This window comes from Hyperoodon ampullatus (assembly GCF_949752795.1).
Source record: "Hyperoodon ampullatus genome assembly, chromosome: 2".
NCBI classification, from domain to species: Eukaryota; Metazoa; Chordata; class Mammalia; order Artiodactyla; family Ziphiidae; genus Hyperoodon; species Hyperoodon ampullatus.
In genome coordinates this window covers 120563143-120570273 of record NC_136915.1, presented here as the reverse complement: position 1 = coordinate 120570273, position 7131 = coordinate 120563143, and positions in this window count along the sequence as shown.

Sequence of the window (7131 nt, the reverse complement as noted above, 5' to 3'; positions counted from 1 at the left end):
GATGACTTCATCATATACTTTTACAAGAGCCAAAGGAGCAAAAAACAAGGAAGCTTACCTGAAGTAAGTTCTGAATGTGACCAAGATAAAATAATACACAGTTTCTGTAGGTTAAAAATGAGTTTTCTCCTTTCTTGTTATAGAACTTTTTTTGCAGAAGATTGTTCTCAGTCTTAGAAGACTTTCTTTCTGTGCTCCAACCTCAGTGTCTTCAAAACAACAGTATTTATTACAGACTTATAGCTGGTAATGATCAAAGTGAGAGTGGCCTTAGGATGACTTAAAAAGTAGTTAATCTCTTAAGGGAAAACTACCTTCAGTTAATACAGAACTCTCCTTTATTTGGTCATTCATTCATTGCATATTTATTGGGTACTATATCCAAAGTCCCCATCCCAGGTGTTGGGAACACTGAAAACATGCATATAAAACCCTCCCTCTTGGAGCATGTACTCTGACAAGGGAGCCAAACAATAAGAAAGTAATTATTCTATTAATTTTTAATCACGGTTATGATGAGTGTTAGAAAAATGTACAGGTGATAAGAAAGCCTAAAACATATGTGCTGACCTAGTCTGGAGAGTCGAGGGAGGCTTCTAGGAGGGCAGATGATCAAGCTGAGATCCGATGGGAAGGAGAAATCGGCCAGGGAAAAGGAAAGTGTGAGGTAGAGAGCTTCCGGAAGGAAGAAGAACCTGTATGAAGGACCTTAGGAGAGAAGCGGCGTGAGGCGATGGGGGTCCTGAAAGAAGAGCAGCATGGTTGGAGCTGAGAAAGAGAAAGGGAGGGGCTGGGAATGAGCTGAAAAGGTTTGTAGAGAAGGCAGGGACCTCGCTACTGAAAGTTTTCAGTTAAGCAACATTAAAATAACATACTTTGAGAGATTTATATAATTATTTCCAAGGCTTATGGTAGCACAATGATATTTCAGGAATGGATTTGGAGACTGGAACTTTTGCTGGAACAGCTGTAACTAGATAGGAAATGGGAATGTTCTTGGCTCACACCAACCCAAGACAAGTGAGGTTCTGGTGCTGTTCACCTAGTACCTTACATGGAACAAAACTTACCAATCCTGTGTTCATTTGTTATTTCTCCAGGATTGCATATACCTGGAAAGTAAGCCAGAGGAAGGGAGTGGGACAGACCGCTGAGCAGTGTCTTTGCAAACTATTTAAAAGAAAAGAATCTCATGATAGCTGTCTTCTTCCTTCAAGCTCTATGGAGTTCAACTTAGCACACGCTGTGTCAACACAAGTATGGATCTCTAATCTCCTGGGACCTTGAAAATGGAATGGTAACAAACCCCTCAACCATAACTAATTCAACATGTGTTATAGACATCATTTGGCATAGAATTATTATTAGTCTAGTTTTCCAAATGGAATTCAAGAACAGACACATCCAAACCCAGGTTAGACAGACAGTGAAGGGCTAAGTCTTGTGCCTGCTAGAGCAGCTCATCCTATCCAAATTACTGAACAGGACAAAGAACTGAATCTCCATTATAAGCTCAAACATTAATATGAGCATAGATACACATATGCACAAACATGTACATTTATACATTTGTGAATAGACACAAATATTCATTACCATATTTTATCTGACCCAAAATGCCATATTTTATAGGATACAATATTATGTCATGTACTAATAAGAGAGAAAAAAATGTTGTCAATTAAATTATGACATGCTATTGACTATAAGATGCATCATAATTTCAAAGAAGTTAAAACATGAAAATGAAAATTTCAGAACTGACAAAATGAGGTGTATCTGAGTGTGCATATCATGTGTGTGACACACATATACACATACTTTTAAAAAATATCCTTCACCTATGAAGAACCAAACATCATGTTAGAACTAAAATAAAACCTTTGGTGATAGTCTTCTATCGCCCAAATCATAAGAAATCAGAAAAAAGATTACATGAGCTAAAAATTAAGATTACGCTGAAATCCCTTTATTCCCACTTAAGTCCCACTTAATGCATGAAGCCTTTTCCAACAGATCTCCCTCTCCCGGCACTGCTGGAATACCTGCCATCTGCACTACACAATTCTACATTTGAGGAGAGATAGTCTTGTTTTGACCTGTCATTGTTTCTGTATTTAAATTGTGTTTCCCTGTCAAGAATTAAGGTCCCTGCAATATCTGTGTGAGGGGGGGGAATGGGGTGACTGGGGTCATGTTTTCTATCTGTCCCCTGGAGTTTAGCATAAGCCCCTGTAAATACCCTGGCTCTTGACTTGCCTCCCATTGCTGTAAAATACAGAAAGTGAGTGCCCCCATAGGTTGTTCATTGGTGTTCTTGGAGAATTTCAAAAGGGAAAAAGGCCATATAGGAAAATCAATTTAAGATTTCTCACTGTGACCACAAATTCCCCTTTTACTAAATTCTTTACTTAGTTTTAATCCAGGAATATTTATGAAATAACTTCTAGGCCCTGCTGGGCTAGGTGCTGGGGATACAAGGGGAAGAACTAACACTTGCTGCTTGCTCAGTACTCACCCTGTGCCAGATGACAGCCTGAAGCGGACTTCAGGGAGCGGACTGCGACAGACACATCAACAAGCAAGGACTATGCACGCTGATCTTCTCACGTGACACAAGGAAGTTCTGGCAAATAGGTTTGTTTCTCATGGGCCATAATTGCAGCTGTGTTGAGAAGAATTCTGAAGCCCTAACACTTAACAACATATCTGAACCCTTGTAAGGCGTGATTGTGAAGGAATTCCTTAAAAAAGCACAGCTGAGCAAAGGAAAGAAGATAAGTCACTCGTTAACAACTTGCCATATTTTGGTAGTTTAACCAGGGTCATAAAGACATAATTTTTAATTATTTTATTATTGAATAATGCATGCTAATTGTTGGCTTTTCAAAAGTACAAAACATGTTACAGGGAGCTAAAAATGATACATAGTCCCACAGATAGGAGAAATACTGTTAACATGTTAGCATATTTCTTTCCAATCTTTTTCCTAAACATCATCAAAAAGGAGGAACATTTCAACAACCATAATTATAAGAGAAACCTTCATCTTTTGGTTCTGTTAAGGAATGGAGAACAGTTCCCAAAGCATATTCATAGAGCACTCTTACCACAAGATACTCTCAAAAAGGAGGTCCGTGTTTAAATATATCTGGGATACACTACAGCCTGTATCCCCATCCTAGGTTTGGGTGAGGGGTAGTGGTAACATGGTATTAGTGTAACCAAGCAGGACCCTATGGGCCTTCCCCGGACAGACCCCACCTCCATCCCATGTCCTCTGTCTGCCTTTTGTCTGTAAAAAAATTTTAGCCTCCTAGGCCTTCCCTGTGTTCCAAAGAATAAATTCAATCAGAGAAGTGAGAAAATGCAGAAACAAAGGAAAACAGTCAAGCAAGACAAAATAATAATAGTTTAGCCACTAAACAAAGTCAAGGGCCTTTAGTTCCTCCTCAAAGGCTATAGATTATATTCTGAGCCATATTCCTTGAGCTGTTTTGCAGATACTGAAACACCCACCAGGTGGAAGAAGTTAACTGTATGAAGATCCCAGACAGGTTGAAAAAAGAAGGTTGATGATGTTGACTTCCAATTACCTCACCACCAACCAATCAGAAGAATATCCATGAGCTGATCACATACCCTGCAAACCTCTCCCTCACCCTGTCTTTGAAAACCTTTCCCTGAAACCCTTCAAGGAGTTCAAGTCTTTTAAGCACTAGCCACCTGGACTCATTGCTTGGTTTCCTTCAATAAATGCTGCACTTTCCTTCACCATAACCCCATGTTGGTAGATTGGCTTTAGTGCACACAGGTGAGCAGACCCAAGTTTGGTTCAGTAACACTAGCATAGCAAAGATTTTGAGAAGTTCCACAGAAAAGAAACATATTCTCATGAAAACTTCTCTTTTTTCTTACTATCTTCATTCCTTCCCTTCTTCTTTCTCTCTCTCTCTCCTTTCCTCTCCTCCTTCCTTCTTTTCTTGCTTACTTGCTTGGATTACCAACTAACACCTTGCAGCAAATTTACATTCCTGTGGAATACACTTGGGAAATACTTTCTCAGTTGATGTTCCCAGGTTTCCAAATTTATATGCTTCCCAGGTCCAAGCAGCCAAGGTGAGGGAAACGAGCCTACCTCAAGCAAGAGGGTAAATTGTAGGATACTTGCCTTGTACCTAGTGGTACTTGCTGAGGTATATTCCCTCAGAAAATACTGTGTACGCTGAATAAGGTTACCAAGTAAAACCCTACCAGGCTTACCTACTGGAATTGGTAGGAAAAAGTCAAAGTGAAGAACTAATAAGGTTTGAAAACTCTTTAAATTTTCAATTTACATAGAGATCTGCTATCTTCATTTCCCAAGCCTAAAATTTCTCTTCTATGATCCAAAGTGAATGCATTTTTATAATTAAGACATATTTCTTACCCACCAACAGTATGATGGGTACCAACAGCCTCCAGACTGAAGGAGGCAGAACTCCAAATATCAGGTTGGTCATCACTGCACCTGGGCATTCAACACTGGAACGTGGGCCTTAAGGATGCAGACAAAGGTGCTGTGAGGACCTTAAGTCATCAGATTTGTCCCAAGTTGTTATCATCTGCAAGATACCATCCTAAGCAAATGTTCTTTTAATTTTCCTTCAAACTGGATAACTGTTTAGTTTAACAACCATATATATATATGTTTCCACTATATGAAAGGAGCCTGGAATATAAAAGAAAACTTCCACTTTCCAGAAACTTCTAGTATAAAAACATTGACAGCTATCCTGTGCCTTTACCCAAGAAATGGCTGGGGGTGGGGCAGTGGTCCCAGAAGTGTAATATCCATCACCTCTAGCTTGAGGTAGGAGCTTTCCACACCAGGGAAGCCTCAAAATGAGACACTTAGCCTGGGTCCCATCATACTGGTAAATTCTGCCCCTGTAAAGAAAATCTCAGTCTGCACAGAATTTGTGTTGGCTTTTAGCTATTTTATTCCGTATAAAGGTACAGCTTGATCTTTAGTGATTTATTATCCACAGCAGAATTGCTTCACTGTTTTATCTAGTTTAATTTTGGGTGATTCAGTTTAGTTATTGAGCATTTATTTTTAAAACATATTTATTATTTGTAATCTTAATTTGTTTTAATCTTAATTTTAATTTATTTTAATAATAATTTTAACAATTATATGTTATATAACTGTATGTTATGTAATGTTATATAATTATTATAGTAATTATGTTCTATAGCTCTAATTATCATATATAATATAATAATTATTTTAAATAACAAATTATTTTAATCTTAATTTTTAATCTTATTTTTATTCATTTAAATGAGGAATAGAAAATGCCAATATGAGTGAAATAGTCCATGTTTGGCCTACGCCCCAAATAAAAGACACCTATGCCTTTTTTACCCCAGTCAGCAGGATAGAAATCTGTTAGCCCTTAAAGCAGATCTCCTGTTGAGTTCCATACATGGTTAAATAAGAAGCTCATAATATCCTCCAGAGAAGGTCAGGTGAATAGTCTTAGACTCAACATCATGGCCTTTGGCAACTCATTATTTTTAATTTATTTTAATAAACACTAATACAGCAGTAGCTACTATATCCCAGATACTGTTCTAAGCATTTTATAAATATTGACCCAGAACTTTCCCCACAAAGAGTAATGAGCCCTATCTCAAGGAGAGCTGAGAAGAGCTGAGAGCTCTGTTTCTAGCTTATTTTTAGAACTAACACTCTGTCTTTAGTTGAGGAAATCTTTGAACTAAAACTCAGAGTCTCCAACACATAAATTAATATTAGACAAAAAATAAGTAGACAGGAAGTCACAGCCTAGTGAGCCCCACATTTAAATCCCACCATGGGTTTAATTCAAGGAAAAAGACAGGTGAACCTGAGACTTTCTATAAGAGGTGTGTTGAACTGTTAAAATCTGTTACCCTGCTTCTATGAAACCAGACAACTACCAATAGCATAATTCTTTGAAAGGAAATATAACATTGTATGTCAACTAGAATTCAATTTTTTTTAAGGAATTTTCTAGTTTAGTTCTTTCCCAGGTCCTTCCTCATCAAGAAAGCCAACAGTACTTCCCTGCTGCTCCAGTGGTTAAGACTTCCCGCTTCCAATGCAGGGGGCAGGGGTTTGATCCCTGGTCAGGGAACTAAGATCCCTCATGCCATGTGACCAAAAAAAAAAAAAGAAAGAAAGAAAGAAAGCCAACAGACTCTTCAGAAAGGAATATTCTATCATTAACTTATTCCCCCTTTAGAGAACACTGAGTCTCAAATGTCCCTTGGCAACTGTGGCTTAAGTAAAAGTCCAGATACCCTCCAGAACAGAGAATGAATAACAGTTTCTGACCTCAACCAGCACAAGCCCAGTTTGTACAGGCTAAGCAAGAGTGACTGAAATCAAAAAACTTGACCAGAGAAAGAGAGGGAAACAAATGAAAATGACACCACCACCACCCAACCTCCCTTCAAGCTACAGAGAGTCTATTATACGTGCATGTAGGAGAACTAAACCTTAAAGACTGTGAACAGCAGTGCTAGATAATTACACAAAATGGAGATAGATCTGAAAGGAAGATCGGCATAAAAAAATAAAGCATTAATAGGCAAATTTAAGGTGACAATAACTGGAGATGGTGATATTATTACAGCATATACCTTGAAGGGATATGCTTAGGAAAGTACAAGGAGGATGAAATGTATTGAAGAGGAGGCACAGAAGCCAACAGACTGGTCCAGGACTGGTTAGGTTTTGGAAAGACCAGCTCAGAGACATGAAGGTGGAAAGATTAGTTGGAACAGGTAGTAGCTTGTGGCAGACCCAGGACTCACTGCTTTTATATCTTACTAGAAGGGACCCCACGAGATAAAATCTAGAGAAGCATGTTAAGAAAACAAATATCTGACCCTGAAAGCAAACAGAAAATAAGGCTCTAAGATCCTACAAATAGTGTTAGTTCTACATGTGGTGAAGGAAAGGGACAAAAATCGGGAAACAGGTTAAAATTTTAAAAGCTCAGCAGAGCCGCCTAGGAACAGTAAAACCTCAAAGTAAATATAACACTACTAGTGTAAATTATTCAAAGCTTCCAACATGCAAACAATGAGAAAGGGTAG